The following is a 27439-nucleotide window of genomic DNA, read 5'->3' as shown; positions in this document are numbered from 1 at the left end:
GACATCACATACTTATTATGAGGCTCTCAGAACAAAAAACATGGCTAAAATGTGGAGGTGAGCACCTCAAGTGAAAATCCGAAAGCTATCTCTTCAGTGTTGAGAATAAGTGAATTTCCTTCCAAATAAATTGCATTCTATTGAATGCTCACTTTTTTTTGTCATATTGCTTATGGTGATGAGCACCAGCTGCTCGTTGTGAGAGCCCTAATTGGCTCTGATGTCCCTGATCAACTTCACCTGAGTCCTGCATCCACTCCCCTGGGCACAGGAGCCCTATTTAACCTCAGCCCCAGTAAGGCACTGTTTGTTGCCAGCCTTGCACTTGGCTTTTCCTCCTGAGCTGCTGTTGGCTGTGTGGTTTTGGTGGCTGTCTCCTCTGTGGGGTTCTGCAGGGTGCATTTTATGTTTCCAGCTCTCTGACTTTGTTCTCTGCTGCTCTTGAGAGGATTCCTGGATGGTCCTTGGGTTTGCTGTGCATGGAACTGTTGATGTAGCCAGCATCCCTAGAGGCTGCCTGCTCTGTGTCCTGCCTCCACTTGTTGCCCTTAGCCTTTGGGAAATTTTGTGCTGAAGTTCTTCGCAAAGGTAAGAGGAAAATACGTAGCTTGAAATTAACCTGGTGATGATAGATTCAGCAAAACCTGATTATATTGTTGTCCCCCTCCCCTATAATTTAATGAATATGGTGCTTTGAACCTGCTTCTCATTTCCTTCTCCCATGCAGAATGTCTGCACACCTTTGTGCATCCCTCAGTCAGTGGCTGAGTGAAAGGCAATAACATGTCTGGTTTTAAATTGCATGTGTACTCTCAGCTACCTGAAAAGGTCAAGCAGCACCAGATAACCTGTGTGGCAGCCTTGCTCTTGGGATGGGTGCAGATAACTTGCAGAAATCATCATAATTGCAGTTGCAAGAGTGTTAGGATAAAAAAAGGGAAGGTTTAGCTTGATTTTTTTTTTCAATAAGACTGGCATCAGAAGGGCTTTAAGAGCTCAGTGAGATGAGCAGCTGCAAGTGTCTTAAAAATACTGAATGCAGGGCTGGGGCAAAGAAAGGAGCTTTTGGGGAGCAATCACCTTGCCTGCACAGAAAGGCAGGTGGAGCTGAGGGTGGTGCACAGCATTCATGGCTCCTGGAGTGTTTCTATCCAGGTGCACCCCACTGCCCTCACATGAGTGCTCCTGGACTCCTTGGCTCTCCTGGCCTTCTGCAGAAGGAGTTTCACAGGTTGTCCTGGATGTGCAGCCCATGCAATCTCCTCTTGTGGCCCTGGATGGGCCCTTTGGAGAAGGGCAGTGCAGGAAGGCTGGGCTGGTTCATGTGGAGTGCTGGGTTCAAGAACCAAGCTGCTCCTCCACTCTTTCTGCTGTGGCTTCAGTGCTCTTATGACCCCCAGTAAACTTTCTGGAAAAGAACCTGAAGCTAATTAAGAGGGTCATTTTTGTGGCATTGGCTAAATGGGAAATGGAATTTCTTCCCATCTACATAAACAGAGATCTGGCAGCAGTTGGAGCCCACTGCTGGAAAATAAAGGGGCAGAGGTCTGAAATTGGTTTCAGAAGAAACAGATTTGTTTAAAATGAGGGTTTATAGATCTATGTGCCTAGATAAGAAATATGTGCCTTCACATGTTCTGTTCTGGCCCTTAGTTGTGAGGTGGGTCTTCAGGCATCTGACCCTGTGGGGAGTTTTCAAAGCTGTGTGAGGACATTTGGTATTTAATGCCCCAATATTCTGCCTCTTCTGTTGCTGCACAATTAATAATGTGAACTTAAATTGATTGGATGCCATCATTGCCTCAGGAAGGGGATTCTTAGGTTGCCTTTTGTGTTATGTAACTATAAGCCTCCTGGTTTATTTTGGCAATGGTTTGGACTTGAAACAAACCTGGTTAATTTGAAATTAAAACAATTGGGTCCTTTATGCTCTTTGTAATTGGTTTTGCAGTAGTTGCTCACTTATAAGAGTGATTTCATAGTCCATTGGGGTGGTTCATAACTGCATGGCTGACATGATTAAATTTGACCTTTGATGGATTTCTGGATTCCAAATCCAGATCTGTGCTCAATTCTGTTGTCCAGACTGAGATGTAGAAAGGTGTGACAGTGGGTTTATTCAATATTGACAACACTGAATGTTCCAGTATCATGAGTCAGACTCCTCCCAAATTCTGTACTTGGTTTAAGTTAATGAGACACAGAAAAATATAGAGTTATCCATTTTTCCCCCTCTGCAATAGTCTGACCATCATTTCCAATGAAACCTGTAATTCTCCCATGAGCTTTTGTCTCCAGGTGCTCTAAAATATTGCCAATTATTGAAAAAGTTGAAGTAAAATGTTATTAGTCCTTCTGTTTTTAAGCTAGAACAATGGACCTGTTAAAATATTTATAGTTAATGTTGGGGCAGCCTGTGGGAATTGGGTTTGAGAGTTTCATTCAGACTTTTTTATTTTTATGCATATATTTGTTCTTTTTGAGTAAGCAGTGGTTGCTGCAGAGCTGGGAGATGGGTTAGGTCTGATACCTCTGCATTTTATTGTCTTAATTGTGAGCTGTGGCTTTGGACAGTAAAGAATACTTCAATTTTTTGTTTAGCATAGTGTGCACCTGATGGTCTGGTAAATGTTTCTCCAGGCAGTGTTTATGCTGTGGCATTTTCTGCACTCTTGCTGCTCCTGTCCTATAAGCATTACCAATTCCCCATTTTTAGTGCTGTGAGGACAGGAGATGCTGATTTCATTTAAAGAGAACCTAGAAGCTTCAGATGGCCAGGATGCTTGCCCAGATCCTGCAGTAAGGTGATTTTTTTTTTTTAATGGCAGTGCAAATTGTGGGAATCCTTGCAAGGTTCATTTGCACTGGGAACATCTTTGTTGAAGTACCACAAAAACTGGTGAAGGCTTCCCTCAGCTGTTTGTATTTTAGAGGATGACTTTTTTCTAAGCACACACTGGATCTTTACCCAAGAATTAGCAAAAATTAGACAGGAGCTAATCAGATAATAAGTAATTCTACCTGATCCAGGTGTAACTTCTGTGAAACCATGCTAACAAAACTTTCTCCTTCTCTGCAGGAGAATGTGTCCTCACAGGGAGAGGACACTGCTGCTTTCATCTTGTCAATAGAGTGTGTTCAGATGCTGGTATTTTTTTTATATGTGAATTTATTTCAGAGGACTTTGCTAATTCTTCAGTCTTTCTTTTCAAACCAGACAAACCCATGTAATCAATCTCAGATTCAGTGTTCTGCTTACCTGCTGTTGCCCAAACCCATAGACTCTGTTTGCCCTCAAGCTTTTTTGTCTTTTGGCAGCTGCTCTCATTCCAATTACAAAATATCCTTGGAAATTCAATACCTCATTTTTCTATTATTTAAATTGTGGCTCACATTGTAGTTCCATGAATTTAATTAAAGCGTTTCCTTACACACGTGGTGTCCATGTGGATAGGGAATAAGAACTTTTAATCCTGTTAATCTTAAAACTGGGTATGTGTAATAGTTACAGCACAAGAGATCATTCTTTCTTATTGCATCCTTCAGGTAAGATGAATGTTCCTGTTGCCTGGAGGAAGACATAATCTGTATGAGCTGGCTTTAAATCCTTAGGTAGCAGAGGGAATAACCTGTTTTAAATGACCATGTTGTCAGATGTGACCTGAATTTTGTGGGGTATTGGTGGGGTGGACCAGGACCTGCAGATCTGGGGGTCCCCAGTGGAGTTTTGGTTATTGCTGCCTCAGCCCTGGGGCTCCCACCAGAATTATTGGCTGCTGGAGGGGAGTTGTGATCAAAAAGTCTCACTTCTCATCACAGTGAAAGTTTTCAGATCTGACTGTTAATTTTGTGGTTTGCAGACCTGAGTGTTAATTTTGCGGGAGTTTGTCTCCAGAATATCCAAAGCTGGCTTGTAGGCTTTCTAGCTTTCTTTTAGAAGAAGCTGTTATTTTTGCTAAATTCTATTTATGGCGCACTGAGGAGGATGCTCAGCTGATATCAATTCTTCTTGTTCTCCACCATCCTGCAAGCCTAAAATTGGTTAAACTTTGGCCAGCTTCAGTATGCCTTTATTTATTTATTTTTTTTTAAGGCACAGTTCCAAGAGAAAACCAGCATTTGTGTCTAAGACAAATGCAGGCAACACATGCAGCATGGGCCTGGCATGAATTTGGTTTGTCCCAGCAGCTGAATGGCCACCTGTGGTCCCTCAGCCCTTGCTGCCCCAATGGAATCTGTGCCTTGGCTGCTTGGAGGCCCCTTATCAGGAGATGAAGGTGCTGAAATGTTTGTCCCCAGGGCAGGGGGAAGTGAATAATTTGCAAGGAGTGAAGAAGCTGTCCGTGTTTTGTGCTGCTGGGAAGTGAAGCTGAAGGATGTGGGCTGTAACCCATAAACAGTGGCCTGCAGTAGTGCTTTTGCTGGTGTGGTGACTTCTTCTGCTTCCACTGGACTGGGAGGGTTGTCATTATGGGCCAGGCCAGTGGACAGCATCAGAAGCATTGAGGGAAACTGTCATTATGGGCCAGGCCAGTCTGTTAACATCTGAGTGGACAGCATCAGAAGCATTGAGGGAAAATTGTGGCTGGCAGTTGTTGGAAAACTCCTTTGGACTAAGCAGCTGCTGCAAACCCATCTTCCTTTCCCACCCTTGGCACCACTTTATTTACTGCTGCTTCCTTCAGGAGTAGAAGGCACTGCTGTCAGGGCTGTGTGAGCACTTGGGGGACAGACAGAAGTTGATATGGTGTCTCTGCAGTGGAGTCTCTGCTCTCTTGTCAAGCCTGGGGTGATGAACTTTTTCCTTTTCTCACCATTCCATGTGTTTTCCTAGAAAAATTACAAAATAAATGCAAACCCAGCTACTGCATATTTAAGATAACACAAGTAAACACATGCAGCAAATTAATTGGTAGTTGTGTTTGGTATAAAGTCAAGTCTCCTAAAGGCAGGAAACTTGAAAATTGTGAAATATGTAATTTCACCAGTTTCCAGACCGTGTACTTTACTGGTTTTTGGTGCTTTTGCAAAGAGGTTTTCTCAATCTCTGTCCTGATGTCAGTGATTTTATTTCACCATGGTCATGCTGCAAGATGGAGTTGACCTAACAATATAACATTCTAGTGAGATGATTAATTCCAAATGTAACCAACTGCTTGCATTAAAAACCCCTTTAATTTACTGGATTCTTCCCTTCCCTTGGTTACATTTTCAAGTGTGGCTATGGAGATTGCCTGCCTCTTCTGCTTTAAAAACGGGCAGCTGGTTTGCCCAACTTGGAGAGTAGTTCAGCAGCTTCTTTTTGGGCAGGTGTTGCTAAAGGATGGAAAATATTTTCTTATTTCAAGTTCTCAGTAATTGTGGCAATTCTGATCTGATGCTGGTCATACTTTTTGGGTAGTAAGAGGCATATTCAGGACACAAATTGTGTCAAGTATGTTCTTAAACAAGGGAAGTTCTGTGCAGTAAATAAGATTATAACACCTTGAAGGCAGGGTAGTCTGACTCCATGGTACCATCTGCACTTGACAGCTGGTGATAACACTGAGCTAAACCACTGCTGTGGCTGTACAAACCAAGGAAAAGTAATTTTTAATTATAAACTAATTATGTACACAACTGCAGGACCTCTGAACCTTAGAAATGAGTCAATTATAACATTCTTCTCTGCTGAAATATCCTAACAAGGAAGCTAATTTAAGCTAAATGTAATCTATGATTAGCTTATAGCTGATTGCTTGTTTCCCCAAAGCATCAATTTTTGTACCTCTTCCATCCAAAATTATTTTAAAACCTCTCTCAATATAGTAACTGTGCTTTCAGCTACCAAGGTGCTGTCATCTCTGAATGAGCTATGGTGCCAGTGTGACTTTGCCATGTTTTAATTTCTCCTTTGCCTTTCCATGATATCAGTGAGAACAAATGTGTTACCAGCTGCACTGGGCACAAATGGATTCTGGTTGCATCTGGCAAGAATTTTGGGGAAATCTGCTTGGAAGAACTTGTTCTGCTTTAACAGCAAGAAAGTTCCTAGGCAGGGGTTTCCTGAAGCCTTTGGATGTGAAAATGAGTGATTTTCAGTCAGCCTGCCTTTCTTTGGAGGAGATCCTAAGCACTGAGAGCTTGTGCAGTGTGCTCTATTTATAACTCAGCAGACACAGCTGGTACCAGTGTCTTTGGCCACTTTTATTGTGTTTGCAGAGCAGTTACTAAGGTGCTCTGTTTTGGAAGGGCTAAAGAAGCCGTGCCATCTCCTCCCAAGCTCCTAAATTCAGCAGCTCAAGGCTGAGGGGACGTTTTGCTTGTCTCTGCAATTTGGGATAAGCACAGGGCAGGGTTTAGTGTTCCTCTGCTGAGGCTGACTGTGCTCCTGATGGCTCAGCAGGATTAATTACCTGGGTCTTAGTCTGCCTCAGACCAATGAGCTCTGTCCCCTCCCTGCTGAGGGGTGAAACCATTTCTCAGCTTGCTGCAGCACTTGTGGCTCGCTGCCCCTGCAGTGCAATTAGCTGTGTGCCACGCTGTTAATTCCTGCTGGGGATTAGCAGAGGGCACCACGCTCCTGCTGTGCCCTCTGCCAGTGCTGCCTGCTGGGCTTGGGCTCTCATGGACCACCTGGCTGGGAGGGAACTCTGTGAAAAATATCACTCCTGCTCAGCTGACTCATTGCAAGGGAGAGCAGATCCCAGGAAGCGTTTCCTTCCACTCCCCTTATATGGAAGGAATGGCTTGGGAAGCTTGGAATGGCTTCTTGATTCTCCAGGAATGCATGGCAACCACCCAAGGGAAAACCCAAATCCTTTAAGTTGCTTATTAGTATATAGAATGCCAAAATTGGCATTTTTTTCTCTTTGTCTGTTCAGGGCTGGTAAACTCCATAATTGCCTTTTACAGTCTCATGTGAATATGGCAAGAGAGGCTGAAATTTCCCTAAAAAATAATTTAAGTTTTTATATGTCTCACAAGTGGGAACACTTGTTCTGTGCAGTTTGAGGTGCTCAGTGACAAGGAAGGTTAGGAAAGATGCATGAATAAAACTTCCAGGTAAACACAAATCTCAGAGGGAGACCATGCATGGTTTACATCACTGTGTTTTAAAATCAGTCCAGTATCTCATATTTCTGATTTTAGTCAGAATGAAAGGTTTTTTAAAACCCCCAATTAAATCACTCAGAGGGATTACCTCATGCTACTTTTACCATGCCTAAATACCCAGACTGGGGCACGACCCAATAGACACACAAAATATGGAATATGGTAATAACTTCTCACCATTTTTCTGTGGTTTTGCCGCAGTTAGATGCCTATAATTTTGTTGGGGAATTGGAAATCTAAAAACTGCTCACAGTAGTCCAGACAAGAATGTAGGCATGTGAGTTAATGCTGGCAAATGTCTTGTTGAGTTTAAGGCCAAGTATCTGAGTGAGCTCCTTTGATTTCATGGAGCCTTGCATGGGCTTTGGACACGTGCAATTTGGCACACAAGATAAGGAGCCACAGAAACAGAGACCCTTTGGCAGGGGTTGAATTAGTTTTGAGGAGATCCTCTGAAGGCATTTATGGTCACAGCCCAGCTGCTCTGACAGTCTGTAATCCGTGTGGTGTTGTACAGCAGGACAGCCATGAAATCCAGCAAGGGGGCAATTCCTCCTTGTGAAAACTTGCTTCCTGTGTTTGGTCACCCCTTTGAAGCTGTTTGCTCTTGACACAGGAGCATCCTCAGGTTCTATTTTGAGTGCTTGAGTCTTTTAAATGGCAATTCTTTTCATCTGTAGCTTTAACTGTACAAATCATCTGCTTTACTGAGCTTAGGCACCAAACATCTAATTTGGAAACAAAATTATGCTTTTTTTGTTTGTATTGTGGATTTGCAGCAATAAAAATTTTGCAGCACATCTTTATTAAAACTCTTTTCTTATGATCCCATATGTTTCTTTCCTCCCTGTGTCCCTGGTTGGTTTCAGCATGTAGTGTGGGCATTGCCCATTGTTGTCTGTTTTGGAAATCAGCCTATTTGTGATACCCTACCTTTTTGTAGGTATGAAATTTAATTTTTTTAGGTTCTATATCTACTGCCTTTGAATAACAATTCCTGCTGTTCCAGATCATTTGTTCCCAGCTTTATAATGACTAGCTTTTATGAAAAGTAATTTGAACAACTTGAAGAAAAGCAGTACATATAGTAATCAAAGTCTGGACTGATCCCCATGTTCTGGATTTCAGTATAGTTAGAAAGAATTTAATCTGCATTTGATATTCATTTTGGGTATCATTCTAGCTTGGGGCTGTAAGCCATTACTTTATAGCAACTTGAACATTTTGGAGAGCAGAGCTCTGAGATTTCTAGTCTCAAGTTCTTTGCTGTGCTTAAAGCTCAAACAAGTTATTTAGAGAAGATTCTCACAATTTAGTGTTTATTTCCATAAACTTGTTCAGAGCTGTGGCTACATGAGGCATGGGTTTGAAGGATGGACTGCTTAGCAAGTAAGGAATTGCCTGGGTGGTCACACAGAGTTGTGGTTGATGGTTTGGTGAGCAAGTGGTTGTTCAGAGCTGTGGCTACATTTGAAGGATGGACTGCTTAGTGAGTAAGGAATTGCCTGGGTGGTTGCACTCAGAGTTGTGGTTGATGGTTTGGTGAGCAAGTGGAGGACAGAGATGACTGATGTTCCACAGGATTTGCAACCAAAGGGGGCCTGCAAGAAAGCTGGAGAGGGACTTTGTACCAGGACATGCAGTGCTGGGACAAGGGGGAATGGCTCAGACTGAAAGAGAGAAGGTTTAGATTGGATATCAAGAAATTCTTCAGCTGAGATGTGGAAATGCATTGCCCAGAGAAGCTGTGGGTGCCCCATCTCTGGAAGTGTTCAAGGCCAGGCTGGATGGGCATTGAGCAACCTGGTCTGGTGGAAGGTGTCCCTGCCCATGGCAGGGGGATGGAATTAAAGGATTTTAAAGGTTCTTTTCAACCTAAACCTGTGATTCTATGTATACAGGTATCTTTTGTTAGCATTGCCTGGTAACTCTGAGCATTATTAATCTAACATCTTTAAGGTTGCTGGTCCTCTGGAATTTGCTTGATGTTCTGTGACTGCTGTATCCTAAGGAGACCAAACATAGTTGAAGGTATCTCATACTTGAGATAGTATGAGCCAAATGTTCCCTGCTTGTCCTGAAACTGCTGCATTGCACAAGCTGCCAGGCCTCAGAGGGAGAATAGAACCTAAAAAAATGAAATATCATACCTACAAAAAGGTGATGCATCACAAATAGTCTGATTTCCAAAATAGACAACTATGGCAAATGCCCACACTACCTGCTGGAACCAACCAGGCACACAGGGAGGAAATAAACATATAGGATCATAAGAGTTTTAATAAAGATGTGCTGCAAAATATTTTGTCTCTCAAAATTGGTGATTTCTGAATACTTCTCATTAGAATGAGATGTTTTTTAGACTTTCAAGGAGAAGATGTCAGGTTCATTGCCAGCCAAGCATCCCTACCTTGGGTGGCAAGTACAACTGGTTCAGCTGGCCCAAGCTTAATGAAAGATGGAATAACATTTGCAAATATTTCCTGACGTCAGTATTGAACGCTGTCCTGGTGTTCTGAGGTGTGAACCCCAAGTCCAGTACTCCCCACCTTTCAGATTCAGGTCTCACAGGTGCATACAACTTTTTCTAAGGTAGTGGTAACTGTATTTATGCTTTGTCAGATCCTTCCCAGAGTGAGTAGATTATTTGGGATGTACATGATCCCCCTAAAGGACCAGAGTTGTGTAAAATGCTCCTACAGGTCTTATGTTACCCATTCTGGATTTCAATTACCTTAGTGCTGTTAATTAAATTTTTTTGGTGAACTTGGCACCTCAGAAATGAATGTGATTTATTTGTGGGCAGAGAAAAGCATGAGATCTGGTATCAGAAGCCTGGCTCTTCCAGTAGTGGTGAGAAATGGCAAGAAATGAACATGGCCACTTTCTCATTAATGCAATTTCCATAGCCCATCAAACATGTGCTGATAAATTTGGGAGGCTTGTACTGTTCATTAGGCATATACATTCATTAGTGTAGCCATCATAAAATAACAAGGGGAGTGTCCAGCTTGGGGAGAAATTCAGAGGACAAGAGCTCACATTATGCAGAGCTATGATGATAAATGTCTCCTGTGGCATAATTTTAACTCTTACCATCTGTTATTCCCTGTTGCCATAGCAGCTTAAAATAAATATTAAAAATAGTCTGAAACCAGGAAAAGCACAGCAGGGAATGTCTGTCCTGAAAGAAAACAAACCCTCAATGTTACCAGGAAATAGCAGGAAAAAGGAGTGATGAGAACTTCAGGAGGTTTAGCTGGGAGAATTTTCAGTATGCAGGGGTGGGTGAGAGAAGGATCCCACACCAGTGTTTATAAGCAGTTGTAGCTGGGTTACCAAAGCACTCTCAGTGCTGTGCTTGCCATCTGTTTTCAGCTTTGAGCTTGAGAAGTCATTTTACTTTAACTGTTAGAAGATTTATGTATATATGCATATAAGTATGTCTTTAAATTTTTGAGAGGTTTGATTTTTTTTTTTTTACATTTTAAATTTTTTTTTGTAGCTGAGCTAGAGGGAGTATGTCTTTAAATTTTTGAGAGATTTGATTTTTTTTTTTTTTTACATTTTAAATTTTTGTTTGTAGCTGAGCTAGAGGGCCATGAGGAGCTGTTCTGATGCAGTCTTGGTAAGCTGTGAGCATTACACTGGTGTTGATCAAATGATGACATTCAAATATTATTAGAACTGAGTGTTTAGGCCAAAGGCAAGGCTTAAAAGGAGAGCTTCACTTTCATGCCAGGCCAGCACAGGAGCTGATTCCAGAGGCTTCTTTCTGGAAAATACAAGATCAGGAAAAGCTGAGCTGGGAAAGAAAGGCTGAAAGACTGCATTTAGTGTCAGGGCCATGAAGAATTCTTTAAATAATTATAAGTGTTGTGAAACAACAGCAGTTCAAGAACCTAGGAACTTTTATTCTTTTTGGGAGAAGTTAAATTATTTGGGGATGCCCTACCTAAAGAAATCTTCGGTTGAGAGATGCTTTGCATGGGAACAGCAGCCCTGCTTGGGGGAATTGCTAACTGTTCTGGGTGGGTCCTTGCTTTAGTCTAATTATAATGAGGGTTTATTTAGCTTCCTTGGTGAGTGCTCCTGTATGTTTTTTAGCATTCTCTTTCATTTGTTTGGCAGTCACTTCAAGAGTGATTTATGATAAGAGATGAGAAAACAAACTGAGATTTGATGTTAGACAGTAGCCAGGGGACTTGGAAGTAATCACTGCTGCAAAACATCCTGTGCAGCTCTGTGAACAGCGTGTGCACTGTGGGGACTCAGGGCACAAGGTCTCATTTGAGCTCACAAACCAGGACAGACTGGATACACAAAGCAGCCTGGGCATCCAGGTGCCAGCAGTGCAAATTAAGGGTCTGTGCCTGGGCTCAAGTGCATGGGACATGAGCAACACAAATCAGAAACTGTGTTTGGTCCTGTCAGGGCTGATGACCTTCCAGGCAGCTTTTTATCTGCAGCCTTGTGGTTTGCTCTGTGACAATAACAAATGCAAATTCTAAAAGGCAGCCAAATGTAGAGGCTTTGATTTGCAGGGAAGCTCTGACCCACAGATCTGTAACTTGCAGTGATAAAAGTAATTTGAGCTCCAGTTACAGCCACTGTATGTCTGAGTTTTCCTAGAAATGCCTTTCCTTCCCCTCTTCCACTCTCTGCCACCTCAGAAAGCTCTGTGTAATCGGAGAGTTCTCTATATTTGGCCAGAGGAGCAGATCAGGGCTGCCCTCAGCCTGCTCTGTGTCTGGGAGCCGTGGACACTTCCATGGCACAGCACCAGGCTCAGCTTCTGTGCAGAGCATCAGGGGCTCTGGGAGCTGTGTTCAAAACAGCTGCTCTAGGTATTTAATAAGCCTCAAAATGCACCTCAAAAGCCTTAGGTTCACCCCCAGACCATCTTAAGGTAGGTCCAAGGTTTCTCACAAGGCTTCATATTCCTCCTGGTTAGTTAATAATGTTAGAAATCAGTTAATAATGCCAGAAATGAGGCATCTGGCATGGGGATGTGATCTGCTAAAATCTTTCCTGGTCTTGCTGTGGTTTGAGAGGACCTGGACCACTTTGTTCTCACTGACACAGCTTTTCCCAGGCTTGCTGTCCTGGTCTGAGGTGAGGTGTGGAGAGGACCAGGAGGCTTTCTCTGAGACCTGCTTTAAGTGGTGATAAAGCCAATTCTGTTAGGATATGACATAAGAGAGTTTCAGCCTTTGTTGGTGCTTCTCTTTGTCCATGGTGGACTCCCATGCCCATGACAAACTGTAAATTCCCCAAATCCCATCTGAATGTCCTTCAGCTGATCAAACAGTTAATCTAAACCTCCACTCACTTCATCTGTGTTCAAGTATTCATTCTGCAAAAGGATTTCTGTGGAGCCTTTGGAAAAATATTGTGCAATCTTCTGAACTTTACCCTTTTTTTTTTTCCCTTGTACTCCATTCCTGTCTTATTTTTGTGGGGAATCCATGCTCATGCTGAAGTGCTTTCTGGCATGCTGCAGGAGGGAAAGGGTTTCCCAGGAATTCTGGGAACAACCCAATTACTTGGAAGTCCTGCTGGAAGCACTGCTTGCAAGTTACATAGAAAATAAATTTCCTGCTTTCTGCTCAAAATGAGCTATTATTTAATGGCATATCTAGTTAGATATGGTGGAGGTGTGTGTGACACTGCTTGCAAGCTACATAGGAAATAATAACTTTCCTGCTTTCTGCTCAAAGTGGGCTATTATTTAATGGCATATCTAGTTAGATATGGTGGAGGTGTGTGTGTGCTCTGACTGTGCTCAGTGTGTATTAACACAGACCTTGTGCTTGGCGGTCTTTTCTTCCTACTGCAGATAAAATGTTTCCTGCTTTGAGGAATTTACAGCCTGGATGGACACTCCAGGAACACTGAGAATCCAACAGCAGCTCAAGATGGAGTGGTTCATTTTAGGAAGTTTATCTCTATTTCATGATGGTGATGACATAATTTTTACTTGGAGGAGTAGGATTTATGCTGATGTACTTTCAGCTTTTATGCCAATCTCCTTATGCATTGCATTAGACAGTCCCTGCTGCAGAGGTTGGAAATCTCAGCTAGATTAAGATATCTGATCTCTGCTTCCCAAAAATTCCGCTGTGTTGTCAAGTGAAAGCAGGAAGCTGATGGAAGACATAAAGTGTGCAAAAGGCCTGCCATATTTCACTGGGATTTGATCTGACATCTGTGTGTAGCCAGTTGATTTTTTTTCCTTTGACCCGAGCAGTGGTGTGAGTTCAGTATGCATTCTTTAATGCAGCTAGAGAATTCAAATTATTGTTTTATGGGCCAAGTGATAGCCATGCAATTAGGATTTCCATCTGTGCAGTCCTCTGCCTTGGAATGGTGGCAAACTTGTGGCATGAAATAGGCTTATTACAGCTGTGGGAAGAGAGCTAAGGCTGAACTTCCTTGTTTACAGTTTTGCTGTCGAATTTTTCTTTTTGAGGAGCTTTGCAGATGTTTACAAACCTTCCATATAGCTGCTTCCTGAAGTTATGCCTTGCCTTTAATCAAAACTGAATGCTTAGATGGCCCAGAAGTTCCCTAACTCCCTATTTCACAGAATCCTTGCTCTAGTTAGCTCTGAACTTGTGCTGTCCCCTTAATGAAAAGCCCTTGCTGTGTCCTCTTGTAGCCCACTCTTTTACAGCATAAGTTGTGTATGTTTCCAAGCAAACCTGAGCCTTGTTTTCCATTAAATGAAGTTTAGTTTGGACCCAGTTAGAACTTTCATGTTGTTTTGCATTTATAAGGGATATGTGGGTTTGTATTTATTGAAGAAACTCTAAGTTTGGGGCTGGATTTCCTTGACTGAATGCTATTTTGCAGCCATCTTTTGCTGTCTATTTTCTGAGCTGGAGATGTATCATCAAATTGTAAATAGCTTCCAAGTTGCAAAAGGCATTTCCTTCCTTATTCCACCCCCTTAGCTTTCTTTTTTGTGCAGGCAGCAATAGTTTCCATGCTCGCTGTTCAAGATCCCATGGATCTGGAGGACTCATGGTGACTATCATTTTATTCTGCTGAGTACTTTAAAAGTTGTAATGAGACTGTGTGGTAAAGTTAATAGAGCCTCCTGGTTATTCTCACAGTACTTGTAAAAAATTACTTGGTGTCATGACTTCATATCCAGATGACTGTATAAAATTAGGAATACTCTTAACGCTTGTTCTCTGAGATTATATATAATTTTAATTTATTGGTGCCATGAAAACGCAATCATTTTATCAGGGAGATAACTTGGAACTTTCCAAATGCTGATGGGTAGCAGGCCAAATCTTTTCAGCGTTCAATAATAAAGTTCAAGGCATAGCACATTGGACACATGGGAAAGTTCCCTTTTGCAGATGATTGATCTGCCTTTCATTCTGCTTCCAGTGTGCTTGTGCTTTGAGATGCAGACTATTTTTTTTAGGTTACAGGTCTTTCAGTTTTTTTCTTAATTTATACTGTTTAGAAATGTAATGTTTTAACCATTAATTTTAATGAAAATTGAGTTTCATTGCATTTGTCCCTTGCAGGATGATCTTTAGGGCTTTGTGGAGTAAATGATTGTGCTTAGGAAATGTCATCCAACTAGCTTGTTACCTTATGGTCTGTAATAATTAGATTTGTGTACAGGTGGCTTTCCTGTGGCATTGCATTTTTTATTAATCAAGTGAGAGGTAGAAATGAAATGCCAGCATGGTTTTAATCAAGAATGGTTTTTATTCTTACAGGTATTTACTGCTTACAGAACAGATTATACATTTTACCATTATACAGTTTTGTCAGCCCATTTCAGGTAGCTTGTTATGCTAAAAAATTATGAGCAAGGCATTCATATTTATTTGGATTTATTGAGGTGTGCACCCATAAAAATGGTCCCTTCCTTGTGTATAATCTCTCCTGCAAGGCCTCTCTAGCTCTTCCTTTGCCATCTGCCTTCATCCTTCCTTCTTTTTTCCCTGAGAAACTAAAATGGGAAAAACTGCATTGAATAGGACTTTCTGTTCTGAAATGACCATGCTGCAAAAATCAACCTTTGCCTGCAGCTGGCTTTAATAGTCCTACACTGAGGACAGGATAGTCTGTTCTTACAGAACAGCAGGAACTGGGATATTCTTGTGTGCCAGCAGGGCAAGAGATGGTCCTGCTACCTGATGTCTAGGAGGCTTGGCTGTAGCCCTTCAGACACAGATTTTCTAGTCTGGCAATGATTTGTTGGATAATACTGGAAAAACACTTTTTCTTTTGCCATGGCACATATGAACTCCTTTGACAAATGAGAGGAATGATTCTTTCAATACTGGGCACTGCTGGTGAGGTGTGTGGCACAAAAGCCAGGTACCAGGTGTGTCTTAGAATGCTAAATGCAGGGCTTTGTGGAGATGTGAACTGCCTGGGGTTGAGCAGTTTTGGTGATAAATTCCAGGAAATATGGATGTTTTAACAAATAATTTACTGGACCTGGTATTCTGATTTCAAAGTCTATTGGTGGAATCAAAACAAGTGTAATACACAAAATGATGCCTGTTGTTCTGAGCTTAGCTCAGCTGGTTAGAGCATGGTGATGGTAAGGAATTCAAAGGTCAAGTGTTTGATCTCCCCATGGGCCATTCACTTGGGAGATGAACTTGATAATCCTTGTGGGTGTCTTCCAGCCTGGAATATTCTGTAATTCCTCATTAGCTAAAGCACAGGAAGCACATGCATGATATGAGATCATAAGCAAGTGTAATACCTGCTTTGAATAATGTGCTGATCAGTTGCAAGAGGCTATGAAAGCTGATGGGCATTTTTTGCAAATTTGGGGTCCTTCCCAGGGTGGCTCTTTGGCCCTGTGGCATTATTGGAGGCCTCGTGGCATGTTTTTGTTATCCTTAGAAGCAATGTCCTTGTGTTCATTCCTCATGAAGGATTCTTGGCTGCAAGTGAGAGGTCTGTACCTGTGCAGTGTGGCTCCTTCCAGAACAGAGGATCCCCAGGAGGTGCCTGGTGGGAATGTGGTTGAAGTGACATCAGGAGCAGACATAGAGACTGAGTGTCCATCCACAGACCTACTGGGGGGACATTTTGTCACACATGCCACCCAGAGCAAGCACAGGGATCTTTTGTTAAGCAGTGTGAGAACAACAGCTCATCCCTCCCAAAGCAGAGAGATTCCAGCCACTGATAATAGATTTTTTTGTGAACATGAGAAACTGGTGGGGTTTTTGGGTGGGATTTCCTGTGCCTTAAGGATGCTTTTTACCTCTGGGTGTCTCTCCATGGCAGGGTTGCCATAATGGCCCAAAGGAAACTGGTGCAGTGCTGGCAGAGCCTGCATGAGCTCTTTCAGGAGGAGGTGGTGCATGCTCTGGCCAGAATAGCAACTGTGAGTTACTTGGTACCCTGACTACCCAGAGAATCCAGGATGCTTGTTTGGCTTTTTCCCCCCAAGAGGAATAACTTGGCAGTAAATGGGATAGGCTTAGCATTTCTACAACTTATTGTCATGTAAATAAGCTCTAAAGAAATAACCCTACATTTTTAGGTGTTAGCTGCATGTGATCATGTAACTGAGGCCAGGTAGTTTTGTCAAAGGTCATAGGAATGATCCTCTGAAACCTAATAGTCACAATTCACTATAATCTTTGGTTGATATTGATGACGCCAAAGAACTACTGAAGAAAAATAAATGCCTGGGGGAAAAAATCCTTATGGCAAAGAGTACAAATGGCACCCACAAATGTCTGATATTTCTTTATCTATAAATCTGGACTGTGTACTCAATCAAATGTTCTGTTCTAGAGATGCAAAACCATGTAGCTCCTGGCTCACCTGCCTGAAATACAGGGTTGAGAGCTGTTTTGCAAGGTCCATGTTTCTGCTAATTGTTAGTTTGGCAAGCTGGAGCTGATTATCAACAGCATGAGAAGTGACAAGGGTCATCTTTGACCCACACAACTGCCTAGACTCAAGAGTTCTGCAAGTACTCTGAAGCTGCTCCCTCAAAACACCTCCCTCCATTAATTTGTATTTTAATTCAACCCTCAAAGGTATGTGAGAGCTGCAGAGTATTTTACTAGTGATATGATGTGCCTGTCAGTTGTATTCTATGCCAAATTAAGCAGCAATACTTCTGTATGGCATATCTGTAATTAAATATGGAACCCAAGCCTAATGTCTGACCTTAGGGAATTTAATTCAGTTGATTGCAGTGTTGGTGGGAAAATGAATTCCATAATTGAGGCTGAGATCTGATGTCCCCCACGGTATTTGAGTATTCAAATACAAAGTTTTGGGAGAAGTCCATTTCTAATATTCATGCTAATTTATCATTTTAACTGACATATTTGCATTCCAGAACAATTGTAGGTTAAACAAAAGGAAAGCAGGATATTAAAGGATCTGGTGGGTCCCATCCAAGTTTTGTGTGAGTTTCTCTCTACTGGCTTTAATGGAATGTGGCCCACTCTGTAGAAATAGTTCTTGAATTATTTTCACTGGAAACAGTGACAAAAATTAATATGCCCCTGAAGTGAAACAGACCTGGGAAACAAAACAAAACTCAGCTCTTGGAATTGTCCAAACCAGAGGAAGTGCAGAAGCAGAACAAATACCATGAGAATGGGAGAGAAAATTTATTCTTTCAGTTTTAATATTTATAGTATGAATAACAAAGATAAGGTAATAGTGGTCTATCTGCTAATTGGGGTAATGATGCAGTTCTAGTCAAAATGGAAATTTTCAGTGTTCAGAGCCTTGCTGGAATTGAGACAGTGGGTATTTGAAGGACATGATTTTTAGGATGGTGCTGGAATGATGTATATCTTATTGATATACCAGCCTTAAGTAACCAAAAGTGTACAAATTTAAAAATGAAGCAGTTTTTGAAATCTCACTACACCCACCTTTCGTTGGGAAGGAGTTCCTTAGTGAATGGAATTTTCCTGTGTTATTTTAATTTGTGTGGAATTGTTTCCACTGTGCATGTAGTGTGATGTGACTATTTTTGTAGTGATGCTTTTGGCTTTACAGTGTCATGCAAATGGCAATTGTCAGGATATAGAAACTGGATCCTGGAAGTTATACCAAAAAGACTAATGAAAAATATTGTCTTTTTTCTATGCAGTAACTGCAATGAATCAGATGATGCAGGATCCCTGTGTGGTTGGTTTTTTTTTTTTGAGTTGAAGTTATTTTGTGCAGAGTGCCGTTGTTGGAAGCCCCCACTGCTCAAGCTGAGAGTAGTTTTAGTGTGACTTAAATTCTGTTTACTGTGACTTAACTTCAGAATTTAAGTCACAGTAAAATTTAAATGGTGCCAGTCAATTTAGCTTTAAATGCAGCGGGCTTTAATCCTGCAGGAAGGCATCACTTGGCATGAGAGGACAAGAAAATTCAGTTTTTCTATGAGAAAAAAGTATACTAGTAGGCTATGGTGGTACTGAAATAAGTATTGGAAGAATATTTTTATCTATTTGGGGAGCAAAACAGCTTCTAGAAACCTCCTTGTCAGAATGCAACAAGGGGCATTTATGTATTTTTTTTTTGTGTTGGGTGGTTTCAAGTTATTTTTTTGTGGTTGGTTGGTCTGGGTTTTTTTTTTTTTTAACTTGAATTTTGGCCTGTTTGGTTTCCAATTCTGAGAGAAGAAAGTCTGAAAGTGTTTTCTCAGAATTCTCTTCAGCTGTGGTTTGCAGCATGAGGTGCAAAGTCCAGAGCTCAGCACAGGTGGAAGTTCTTTGTGCCTGCCCAGCACTGGTAGCTAAGGAGCCCTCACAGTCCATGGTGCCACTGGAATTGTGTTCTAAATATCTGGACAAACACCAAAAATCCTGAGGGTTTAAGTCAAGGAAAATCCCTCTAACCTTGCAGGCGACTTGCAGGGGTAAATGCAAAGTGAAATCTACATTAGATCACCCATTGCAGCACAGCCTGGCGAGGAGAGCAGCATGTGATCTGTTCCTGCACTGCAAACCCTCCAGAAAAATGTGTTTGAGTTTATTTATAGGCACTTCTGTGGTGCTCACTGCTGCAATATCATTTAATTGCTCCTAGGTGTTCATGCCTTTAATGGAAAAGGACAGAGGTTTCTTCTCTTTGGAGTTTTGCAAGTGAGGGTTCATCAGTGAACTTCATCTCAGGCCTAAATTGTTAATGTAACTAAAATAATAGGTTTTTTTCTGAAGACTGCAGCAGTCTTTGGCAGGTTTCTTAGCAGAAAGGAAGTAATCAATGTACTCTGTTTCCTTAAATGCAATGTGTAGTAAATGTGAAATTAAATAAAAAAGTGCTACTATGCATAGTTTTTCTGACTCTCAGCAGTGTTTATCTAGAAATTTACCTTTTCTGGGAAAGGGCACATGCCACAGGGAGTACAGCTGCTTGGAAAATATTAATCCCTTTCATGGCCTTATTCTGTCTCAATCCTCCAAATTCTGATGACAGTGAAAAGAATTTCATTCTTAACGAGAATTCCATTGAAAGCTTAATTTGGGGGAAATGAAAGAATATAATATAATTTTTCTAAGTGAAATAAAAATATTGTGTTGAGTGACAGTCTCAAAATTTTGCTGCTGCCCTCTGCCTCTGCAGTCCCTCACAACCCCAGGGCACAATTCAGACTTTTTTGTTGGCTAGGCCACCTGGAAGAACACCAGGAGAAGACAAAATCATCTGAAAGACTAGGTCTCAAAAAAGTGATGTTTAGAGACATTGGTCCTAGAAGTCTTGAGAGGCTGTGTCCTAGCACTGCTGAAGTTAAGCTCAGGAGAAGCCAGAATCATCTGAAAGACTAGGTCTCAAAAGTGATGTTTAGAGGCATTGGTCCTAGAAGTCTTGAGAGGCTGTGTCCTAGCACTGCTGAAGTTAAGCACTATTTTTAGGTGAAACAAAACGTCTGTTTTATTTTTGAAATTGGTTTGATCCAAAAATTCAGTAGTTCTCAAAGGAAAACATTATTTTTATGGGGAGGAAAAATGTCTGGCATAATACTTGGCAATTTATATCCATTTTTCTGACTGGATTTTTTATCCTAAAAAGAAAATTAAGCAGCTTGAAATCTTAATCCTACTTCTGCTGCTGATGTGAATCCTTAAAATCAATTTATTTCCTCTGATTTTTGAATACTAATATGAAGCCACTGACTGCAGGAAAAACTGCTATAAAGATTCAACTTTCATGGACCTTTGCACACCTGAAACAGGGTAAATAAGTTTTACTATTATCTGTGCTGTTATTTTGGGCCAAGATTCTCTTTGCAATGTGATCCAAAAATGAGAACAGAAAGATAATTTAGGGAAAAATGCTGTAACTGTCAAGGCTTTAATCTAAGTTATTAGTGCACCATGTGTGGTTTCCCTGAAAACCAAAAGCAAGCTGAAAGCTTTGACTCTCATAACTCATATACACAAGGAGTTTGTCTCCTGCTGTGTGTTTTGTAAGGTTTTTGCCAGTCCTGAAAATGTTGAAACTTGCAAAGGAGCCTGAGGCTAGACAGAGTTTTCTAAGTAAAGAACAAATGGAAGCTCAGAGGAAGAGAAGCAATCTGACCCTGGAGAGCTTTCTGGTAATGCACAAAGTCTGAGGAGGAAGAAGTGTATGCCTCTTCAGAGCCATAGTTGCTAGAAATTAACTGTTAAAAGTGAAATTCCACTGAGCAAAAAGAACAAAAGGAGAACTGATGTGAGAGAAGGAATTTTTTGGTTAATGGCTTGAGGGACAGGAACTTGTGCTGGTCCTGCAGAGGCTGTTGTGGAGATACTTTCTGTGATCAAGGAAGTGGAAAAGTTGCAGGGATAGGTGGCTCTCCAAGAGCAAGGGATAGGAGGTCCTCATCAGTGTAATCTGCACACCAGGAACAAACTTTGTTTATCCCTGTTGAAAATGCTCTATTTAAGTCTGTGACTAAATGGCAGCAGCTGTCACTTATCCTGAGCTTTGGGGTTTTGATGTATTGAAATACAAAATGAGGATCACAGATGGAGTGGAAGATTATCTGCCCTTCCACATGCTGCCTGTGCTGATACATGAGGGACAAACACCTCTTGAAGGTTTCTGTCCAGAAGGTATGAGGAGTTGTTTGTTTTGTTATAGGGCAAAACCAAGGCTCATTGATAATATCAGCCAAATCTAGTGTGAGCAGTGTTGCAAGCACGAAAGACAAGTATGTTAGAATTACAAAGATTTCTGTAAAAATAATAATATTGGTTATAAAGCTCAGACCTAAGAGCCAGATGTCCCTGGTGTTCAGTCATTCCAGCTGGGTGGGTGACTCTAAGTCTTGAGTCTGATGAACTCAAGGAGCTTGAACTTCAATGGAGCAAGAGTTTCTTACTGTTGTATGAAAAACTTTCTTGGTAACCTGAAATTGGCTTCATTTCTGTTCTGTGGGATGCCCCCCACACACAAACCTACTGCCTGACCCTGTTCTTTCTGCATGGGAACAGCAGAGTAGGAGTGTGTTCATGGCTGAAGTGATAGTCCCTGATCACAGCAGATTTCCCTGTGCTCATCTGCTGACCTGTGAGATGCCACAACTCTCAGGTCTTCAGAAACTTGTCAGGAGTTCACTGTCTGCAGCTGCATGGGTGTGAGACCCCACAATGACTGCAAGCACTCCTGGCCAGCAGGTGCTGCACTGATTTCCAGCACAGAACAAGATGTGCTGCTGGGGTTCAGACCAAATCAGACCCCGTGCTGTAGGAGAAAGTCTGTGGGTTGAGTTGTAACACTGAGCTTATAACATTATCTGGTATAGTGGTGGAATGACTTGATGGAGAGAGAGCTTCAATTCTGGCTTATGTTCTACCTAGCTAATTTTTTTCCTGCATTTTCCTCCTCCCTGTGCTTGTTGGAACCCATTGTTTGGTGCTGTCTTGCTAAACAATTCCCTTCTTTTGCTCTGAGTTACATCTATTTCAGTAGTGACTGGTCCAATTCTTCTGTTTCTGTCAAAAACCTTGAATCTCCCTACAGTGAGAGCTAATGTATAATACAAGATGTGTTTAGATGTGTTTGTGTACTTCCAGCTCAACAGGTAACTTCTCCATTGCAAAAATGCCAGCAATTCAGGCTCCTGCACTGCTCAGATTTGAACAGCTGGTTTCATTCCTTGCCACCCCAAAAACTCTTTATGTACCTTACATGTCAGTGATTATTTCCTTTTGGATTATTTTCAGAGGACTCAAACAAGAAAAATCAACTGTACTGCAGACATGTGCCTAGCAGGAGTTTTACTGAGACCACCAACTCATTTCATAGGTCATCAAATGGTTTTCCAAGCATGTGCTGGCTTGGACTGGTTTTGAACCATTGACTGAGAGTGGAAATATTTCATATTCCTTGCTAATCCCCTGAGCCTGCTGGCCTCCCACCCCTGTGGCCATTATTTTTAAGGAGAATCAAGCGCAGAAATTCAGCTTTGTGTTCTTTCACTTAGGTCTCCAGCATTCTGTGCTATGTCAGGGAGCTTTTATGAAGTCTGGGAAAAATAAAATCAGGAGATTGCAAAGGAGTGAAGCTTGCTTTTCTTTCTAAATGGTAAAAAAAATAAATATATAGATATATAAATGTCAAATAACTTTGTATGCTAGCTATAGATTTCTCAGCACAGTTTGAATCCTGGTGCTCCTCTTTGGACAAGCTGGGTTACTTGATTTCAAGGAGTTTTATGATTTTGGTTTTTCATTCTTTGCAGAGACAAGATGATCTGATAATGTATGCATGTGTATCTTGAGTCTCCCTAAATGCTTTTTCTGCTTTTTCTTCCCAATAAGGATTGTGAAACTGGCATTTCTAGTCACCACAGTATTTCAGGGAGCTACATCCTTGAATGTGAAAGTAGAAGAGGAGCTGCAGGAGTGTGTAGAATGAAATTATGGGAACTTGACATACTGTCTGGAAAATATGTCTGGAAAGCTGTGGGTTGCCTTTTTACTCATATGCCTCTAAGTGGATTTGCTTTATTGCAATGCCAATAAATAATTTAAGCCATTTATTTGACAGCTTGTGATCCTGTCCATTAGGCTAGTGTGTTTTTGTTATGAGGGTAGAAATTTCCTTTTTTTTTTTCCTGCTGGTTCTGTCCTGAATAGCATGGATAGGTCTACAGCTTTTTTTTTAGTCTTAATTGCATGATGTCTCTTGCCTTACCAATGCTGTTGTAACCTCTGCTGAGTAGAGCACTGATAAGTCTGTTACCATTTGTAGAAAAAGAGATTAATAAGCTCATTGTTGTGCTACACAAGTCAGGAAAGTGACAGCTTCTTTCCAGTTCTATGCAAGACTTGAGGAGTAATTTTTAAACTCTTTCAGGATCTGAAGCTTTTTAACTGCAAAATGAATGTGGGATCTTTACTTTCTAGAAAGTTTAGGAAACCTTTCCAGAGAGGTTAGAAAACCCTTCAAGAATGCTTCCTCTGGGAATTCCTCATTGTGAAATAAGACATTTTTCAAAGATGTTATTGCTAGATATTGACCTTCCTACATTTGTGTGTTTGGATGTATGTTTCACCTTTTTTCCCTACTTGGTAACTTCTCTGGGATCAAGTGTTAACAGTATCATGCCTGGTGTCTAATTTCTTTGGTAGTTCTGTTTGATACCAGTTCAAAAATATTTCCCTGCCATCATCCTTCTTCAGCAGTGGCTGGTGGCTGTACTTATTTCTAAATGTCGCATAAAAACCTTAAACAAGACTTGTAGTGAGCTAATTAAAGGCTGTATGGCAGAAAGTGCTAAAAACACGCCAGTCCTAAGGGAGGGGGAGTTCCCAGTACTTGCAGAGTTCCTTGGTGCTCCTTTTTGCCCCTTAATGACTTCAATTAGGGAATTGTTTGAGTTCTGAAGATTTGCTTTAGAGCCCGACATCTCGGTGAGCTTTGTGTAGGTGAAAGATCCTGCTACTTCAGAGGAGTTCTGTGAAGTCCAAAGGCTCAGCCACATCCCAAAATAATTAGTTTGCTGCCAGTTCAACACTTCTCTTAGTTCAGCAGGTTCTGAAGGGCCATTTCTCGGCTATCCTGCTGTAAAAGCTGTTTGGTGATTGTTACTGTCTTACAGAATCTTGCTTTATCTGTTTTACCTTCCAGATGAGATCCAAATGTGGTTTTCCTTCCAGTAAACTCATGTTGGGAGTGTTTTCTTTAAGTGTTTAGTGTTTTAGTTCTCTTCTTTGACTTTCAGCTGAGCAGGAGAGTAGCAGAAGCGTGATCAGATCTGACTTGGTGCATTCAGTGTGTTGCTGGGCATTTGGGTTTGAAGGGAGGGATATGAACACTGTTGTGGTTCCACAGACCAAAGCTCACTGAAGATAAAGATTCTGGATTTTTAGTCAGCTTCTGCCAAGACCAATGAGGAAAAAAATTAAATCTACTTTCTCCAGTAAGAGGACTTTTTTTGTGAAGACTGTATTTAAGTTTTTCCCTGATTTTTGTGGTCAAATGCACTAAGATACCCTTAAGGTGGATATATCAGTATATCCAGTCTCTACCTGGCAACATGCAACTAAAAGAATAAGTGGTAGGAAGGGAAGGTTGTACTTTTATATACAGCAGATTTGGTCTGTGTCTCATTTCCATGGAAAAAGCCTCCTTTGTGCAGTGTCAAGTTTTTCTCACATGCAATCAGAGTAAGATCAGATCCCTTCCAGCTAACTCTGCTGCAAGTAGGCAGTGGGAAAAGCTCCAGCTAGCCTCAAGAAAGTATTTTGTAGATGTGTCAGCTGTCAGCAGCTTCTTTTCCTCTGACACTACCCCCTCACTCCTAGAAAGCCCTTTCCTGAGTAGGTGGTAGTGTCTGCTCTCAAAGCAAATGCAAATCTCCTCAGAAGCCCTGCAAGGGAGATGGTCCTGCCTGTTGCCCTGGTGGGCTGTTGGGATAAGTGGAAGGATCTCCTCTGTAGTCACTGTGGCTTTGCTGATTTACATGTGAATAATTTGTTGACATATTTTTATGGACTATTTCCATGTTTTCTGGAAATGAGAAGGATTAATGAGTCTCATACTTGCTGGCTTGACCTCTTCTGTCCCAGTTAAGCTAATCTTCTCCCTGCAAAACCAACTTATCATAAGAATTTAAGTGATCATTTACAGTAAGGGCAGTAGCTTTCTGTTAGTCCTAACAAATATTTTACCCTTTATTTTATCTTTCTTCCAGAAGCTGCTAGTTTTTACCCTGTTGCCTCTTCCCCTTTTGGTTTATACCTGCTGAATCCCACTTTGCACCACTGTCATGGAACAGTGGAAGCTGTGCCTGTTCTCAAAATAATCGCTGTTGTCCTCTTTCATGGCACCTTCCAGAATACTGTAACAAAAAGTGAAAATTTTTCAGCTGATGTTTCACCTCCCTCAGTAGCATGGGGTCCATTGTTTGCTCTGATGTTGCTCTTGCTGAACTTCTGGAGCCCAAAGAAATACCTAGATTGACTTTCCTGCTCCAGCATTCCCCTGCAGAGGGAGGTATCACAAATTAGGATTAATAATCAACAGGAGGTGTCTATCTTAAACTAAAATCTAGGACTAAAATCTTGGGAGAGAGGTGGGGCAAATGACACATCTGGGATTTCACAGGGCAGGAAAATCTGGTGTCAGCTTTTCCTGTAAGAAGGGAGTGAAAGACCAGAGGGTTCAAAGACCCATTTCAGCCACTTTTCCCGTATTGAGGCACTTCATTATCCTGGGAAAGGTGCTTTCCTTGAATATGAGAGGTTTATACTGCTCTGCATGAAGCCTTGCACATAATAAAGATGACAATGCAGGGAGGAGTCACTGGTGGTGTACTCTGGAGCTGTGAGTGCTGAGCTCTTGGGTCTCTCTGCTCCCTGTGACATGGAAGCACTGCTGGCCACAGGGTGTTGCTGGGTTTGGGCAGTGTCAATAACAGTGGGAATTTAGGAACAAAGAGCATTTGAACTACTGATCAGCAGTTCAGCTATGCACCAAAATGTAAACATTTGGCAAAACTGTCTGGCACACATGTTTTGTGTTTCAGAAGATGAGTTAAAATTTTCTGGAAGATTAAGGGCTTTGATGTTCTCCAGTTCCTTAAAAATGAATTCCTCCTAAATGAATCTGTGAGGAATAGATCCTCTTGTCTAAGAATTCACAAAATGTTTTGGAATTTTTACTTTTGTCTTTAGTAAAGGAAAGTGTGGGGATGTATGAAATGAAGAAATATAAATACAGAGGCAGTACCCAGGTTAAGACTTACCCAAAGTTCCAGAGTTCTTGGCATGAAGACAGTTTCTGCACAACAAAAGAAATTAAAATTTAAAGTGAGAATATTAGCATATTAACTCTAGGATCACTGTCCTTTTCAAGTAAGACCACATGTACAATTCTGCTGAACAAGCTATGCATGCATCAAGCCCTACAGAGAAAGGCCTACCCAATGCTCATGAGGAAAAACAATCCCAAAAATATTTCGTATTGGTTATTTTTGCCATTTTGGGGAAGAACTTTGACTAAAGCAAAACAAGGTCTAACTAATGTTGAACAGTTAGGAAGGGCCTTGTATCCAGGGGAAGCGTGGCATGTACAAGTGCCAGCAGCACCAGGGATCTGCCACTTTCCATGGGACACCCACACTCAGTAACCTCAGCCTGGGCTCCCTCCTCTGCCTTTCAATCTGAACCTTGAGATGACAAAACCCTGGGAAGGAAATTTTCAGTACAATCTTCTAGTGCTGATTCTTCCCTTCCACGTACTTCCAAATGATTGGGGAAATCAGGATGTTGGGCCTGGGATACCAGTGTTTTCCCCAAAGTTGAATACAAGCAGAGTAAAGTCTATATGTGGAGAGTATTTTGGCACTTTTTTTTGGTGCAGGTTGTGTTATGAAATTAAGGGTAAATCTATAATTTTTGATACATTCCAGAAACAGGCAGTAAAGGTACATGGTACCCTTATTTTACCACCAATCTGCAGATATCACAGTATCAGACAAAAGCTCAGGGGGCTGCAGCCTGAATTTTGAGTGCAGGCAAGCTGGGTGACAGAGGTGGAAAAGACTAAGCATGCTTGAAACTTGCAGCCCAACTAAAATGTCTCTTCCTTTGGCAGAAACTTTGCATCCTCTTGTGCCTAAAGATCCTCTGCTACAGACTTTACCTGTTCTAGTGCTTTTCATCACTAATCAATGATCACTACTCATAATAATTCTATAATAATCAGTTTTAATCACTACTAAGTAACTGACAAAAAAAAGGTGCTGAGCCCACCTCTGTAGTTTGGAAATGATGCTGGTTCTGTGTGCAGTGATTGAGTGAGGGTCAGGATTTCCATGGAGAAGAGCCACAAAGGTATGAGTTTTCAGAGAGTGTTGCCCAGGACAGACTACCAGATATCCTCTCTG

The 27439-nt window shown here is 41.5% G+C and overlaps 1 protein-coding gene across 3 annotated transcripts in view; it reads left to right on the top strand.

The window, feature by feature from the left end:
- Window positions 1-324: 324 nt before the first annotated feature.
- The window catches only part of CALD1 (caldesmon 1), a 215509-nt gene continuing 188394 nt past the window's right edge, over window positions 325-27439 (top strand). For all 3 annotated transcript variants that reach the window (XM_039708124.1, XM_039708113.1, XM_039708116.1), the window contains exon 1: window positions 325-588. The gene's annotated coding sequence lies outside the window, so the exon portion shown is untranslated. The remainder of the gene's footprint in view (window positions 589-27439) is intronic.

The sequence above is a fragment of the Passer montanus genome, unplaced genomic scaffold, assembly GCF_014805655.1.
Source record: "Passer montanus isolate IOZ18808 unplaced genomic scaffold, ASM1480565v1 scaffold20, whole genome shotgun sequence".
In the NCBI taxonomy this organism is placed as follows: domain Eukaryota; kingdom Metazoa; phylum Chordata; class Aves; order Passeriformes; family Passeridae; genus Passer; species Passer montanus.
This window is presented reverse-complemented; position numbering and strand designations above follow the sequence as displayed.